This window comes from Chiroxiphia lanceolata, chromosome Z (assembly GCF_009829145.1).
Source record: "Chiroxiphia lanceolata isolate bChiLan1 chromosome Z, bChiLan1.pri, whole genome shotgun sequence".
Taxonomy (NCBI): Eukaryota; Metazoa; Chordata; class Aves; order Passeriformes; family Pipridae; genus Chiroxiphia; species Chiroxiphia lanceolata.
This window is the reverse complement of record NC_045671.1, coordinates 66,502,757-66,507,196: the sequence shown is the minus strand read 5'-3', so window position 1 is coordinate 66,507,196 and position 4,440 is coordinate 66,502,757.

Genomic DNA, 4,440 nt, shown 5'->3' with positions numbered 1-4,440 from the left:
GACAGTGGATAACATAAAAAAACATATCACCACTCACAAAAAAAAAAAAAATTAGTAGCTTTGACTACTTAGTTGTGTTGTGGACCCAAAATTTTCAAGTGAAGTGTTTAGGGTCTGGTGAGAATAATTTTCAAGGAGGAGTGTTGGCATTGAGCAGTATTGCACCAAGTAGGTCTTCTGTGGTAAATGTGAAATCAACGGGGCAGTTCAGTCTTCATGAAGTTGGTGGGATTGGCCAACTGTGAGAGGAGGAACTTTTGCTACCCCTTGACACCCACACACTTCCCCATCAGCACTGAACTCAATAACATGATAAGAGACCACTGTCTTCCCTGCCCCTTGCTGATAACAGCATGTACTCCCTACCTAGCACTGAGCTCTGCAAACCCCATGAAGACGTGAAAATTGTCCTACCAAACCCCCTGTGTTTCTCTGCTACTTGGCAATGATTCCCTTTGCTGTGGATACATGATGTCTGTCCTGAAAAACTCAAGGAGGAAGAGGAAGGAGCCCAGATCTCCTGTTTTGCTGAAGGGGCAAATCTGTGGGAAGACTTAGAGATGACTGTGGTGACCTCTGAAACAAGAAAGGAGAAAATCAAATGAAAAACCCTACCTGCTATTCTGGAGATAACAGAAAGCACACACCATCCTGGGAGCAGTTCAGATCTTCCCATTTGGACCGTGCTCCTTGGCTTTCTCGTTCACCCATGCAAAATGCTGGCTGCAGACGTGAAAGACTGGGGCAAGGCTGATGGTCCTGTGGGGGTGAAAAAAACAGCTGTCAAGTTTACTTTCGTTTGCCTGAGCTAGTTATGGGCTGTACAGGCAGCCTCCAGGCAAGGAAGAGAAAAAGGATCTGATGGGGTATCCACAGCACTTGGTGTTAAGGGAGCAGCGCTGTGCTGTGGGATGGTGCCTCTGCAAAGGTACCAGGAAGGCTCTGGAGGGAGATGTGGTGGGAATGGGGGTACAGGTAGCACAGGGCTATGATTATGCATTCAATGCTGCTTTTCTTTCGCCGCTAGAGGATGCGTCCTGTTTGTGACTGGAAGTGTACAGCTGGCTGAGTCCCTCTGCCCTGGTGAGGTGGTGTTGTTCCGCAAGCAGGCACGATAAGGCATGTGAATCACACCGTCCCAAATGCTTGGCATCCGTGTGAGTCATTGTTTTCCTACCATGTATTACAATTCCATCCTGTTTTGCAGCATCTGGGGGTTTGTTGTCCTTGTGACCAGGCCACAGTACTTTGAAAACTGACCGAGGTTCAAAATGTAAGAGTCGGTTGGGTACAGTATTTTTTGTTTCGTAGGAAAACTGACACTTACAGTCTGTTTCAGAGGAAAATTAAATAAAGAAACCTTTGAAACACCCTACGAGAATAAATATTTCGAAAGCACCTCCGACTGATTGGTTTTTTTATAAATTTCGAGGCCTTTTTGACAATAAAATATTGCCTTCTGATAGTAACTGTCTTAAGGTTTCTAAACTTCTCCTAAATAAATGCTGAGAATTGCTTGAATTGAAAAATCAGAGTTTCCTTTATTGAAATGTCAATAGCAAGTTTTGACACTACCAAAACACAACACGTACAAAATCCTAACAATATGGGCCCTGTTTTGAAGTGTGATTTTGACCAAAAATCCCTATTATTTCTATCAAAAGGCTCAATTGACACATTTTTGGGCTATCTCTTTGTATATAGAGGCATACATGCAGAGACTTGCAAACAGAAAAATTTGTCAGAAACAAAACACAATAATTCAGAAACATAATAATTGAAATTGAAAACTATCACAGTTTTATATATTTTGAAGCAATTATTGAAATACTTTTCCCATTTTCATTCCATTAAATCTAAAACATTTGACACATCATCTGTTACTCAGGAAAAAAAATTAATAAAATGACTAGTATTTAAATTCTTCATAAGATAAATATTGGAGAATTACTGAACTGTGAAGAGACTGCATTATGGATTTAACAATCAGATCTAAATATATAGATAAGTGCAACATTGTATGTTAGCTCAGGGTGAGAATGTAGGCAATATAGTTAGATAGGAACCACTGATGAGATATTTGTGGGTTGTATGTAAGTTCCCCCTGTAATGCCAGTGCCAAAATAGCTTAAGAAATGTATTGGAAAGTATTAAGTTGAAATAAAACTTTTGCCTTTTTTTAAAAAATTATTTAGTATGTGCCACTGATGTAACTATTTCTGCAATACTATTAAAGATGTTCATAAAGCACAAAGTGTTCATGGAGGAGCCACAGCAGTGAGTAATGGCTTGAAAAACATGTCCCATACTAGGAGACTCAAAATAGTTGGTTTACCAAAAAGGAAGTCAGGAGATGATCTGATCCCAGCCTGCCTGCACTCGCATAATGACCAAGCCTTTGACTTTAGCTCTTAAGCCCGGCAGATGAAAATATCACAGGAACCAGAGAATGACAACTGAAGCAAGACAGGTGAAGATTAGAAATAAAGTGCAGATTTTCGGCAGCAAAGTTAAATAATCTTTTAAGTAATGTTTTAAAATATGTGGCAGGTTTTTCAGCTGAAATTTTTAATTTGGAATTTTGGTATTTAAAGAGAAAAAATATGCTTTTGCCAGATAAAAAATATTGCAGAGAAATTTGGTGATCTATGTTATTTAAGAGGCTAGCCCAGACATCAGGAGTGATTCCTTTTGGTCTTACACTCTGGAAATTCTTGGTCCTTGTTAACTGTCATCTTAATTTTGTATTCTTTCCACCATGAAGGTGTGATGGATGGGGTTTGTGTTGCTTGGGTTTTTCAGCGATATATTGTGTTCCATTAAAAAGTGGAGAGGTTGACTTTCAAGAAAAGAGTTGTAGGTTGCTGTTGCCTAGGGAGAGACCAGACCTCCGAACATTGGAGGGTTGGAAAAGAAGAGGGAATTTCCTAGAGAGTAGTGGGAAAAATCTACTACTACTGAAAAAGTCAGTGAGTTGGCTGCAAACACCCATGGACAACAGGATCTGCCTGCAGAGACACAATGGGCTGGGGAAGAAATGCATATACCTTTCTTTTCCTAGACCATCTGACTTAGTTGCTTAGAGTTTTTCCAATTATTAAAGTGAAGTGTTTTAATTCTACTTCCACTAAAACTAAGCGTACCTCACTGAAATTGATTTTTGGTGTTTTCAAGGACCTAATTTTGAAGGATGGTCTAGGCACATGGCCTTCAAGACTGACCAAATTAAGATATCCTTGCATTTTGTCTTTGTATGTTTAATCCACCCAATCCTGTCAAAAGTACTAAAAACTTTTATACTGCTTCTCTACTGTGTGGTGCCCATGTGACATTTTGTAAGGTCAAATGCAAATCATGATCACCTTCTTCCCCCTGAAAATTATTTTGAGGATTATTTATTGATTGTGTTTACAATGGTGTTCCATGGAAAGCCTTCACAAACTCCTCAAGTGACCTGAGACATCCAGACCCAACTGATCTTCACATCTCTTAGTGCAGTTTCCCTAAACTTGTGTCTCCTACTCTTTTCCTAGGCTCCCTTTAATCCTCTCTCAAGCAAATGACTCTACATCTCTAAGTCTTTCTTTATCAGCTTTATTTTCTAGCCCTCTGATCACCCTCATTCTTCTCTTCTGTATCTCTGGTTGCAACGTATGTAGTTGTGTGTATATTTTACCTTTCTTAGAGGGAGGATGCCAAAAGTTGAGCACAAAAGTAATTTGAAGATGTCTCGGTGGAGCTTGAGCAATTTCTCCCTAGGTTTCAAGTTAGTCACCTGACCTCATGACCCAGTGGGAGCTCTTTTGATTTCGAAACCACCTCCCTGCAGATGCCTTTCTGCAGAGCTCCCAACACCTCCCACCCTGCATTTGTCCTATTTGATTGCCATTGTTTTGTCTAGAATTTTGCATTTGTCACAACTGAAAGCTGAATCCAGTGTTCAAAGACCTTTTCTTTAATGTTCAGAACTTACACTGAACTCTAACCTTGCTTTCCAGCACATCTAACCTTGCAGCTCATATCGCACTGATGGTGCAAGAAACACATTCACTCTTCCATCATCGAAGTGGTTAGCAACAATATTGAATACCTGACTGGGGTAGACCCAAGGAAAACTTACTCCATACATACATCCTGTTCGACACTTGTGTTATCATTACTTGAAGTAATTCAAGTGATTTCCAACTTTCAACAAAAAGCTTAGTAACCATCCTAGAATAGTATAATCCAAGCCATATTCACTTAAAAGAATGTCATATAGGACAGTGTTTCTGAAGTCTTACTTAAATCCAGAGATCTAAAAAACTGAAATACATGCAATAGTACACCTAACATGCTTGTGATTTTTTTTCCAGGACCTAATATCCTGTTATGTCATGCACATACCCACTTTTGCTTTGATATTAAGTTTATGCTACCTTCAAATATCTAAAATGATGC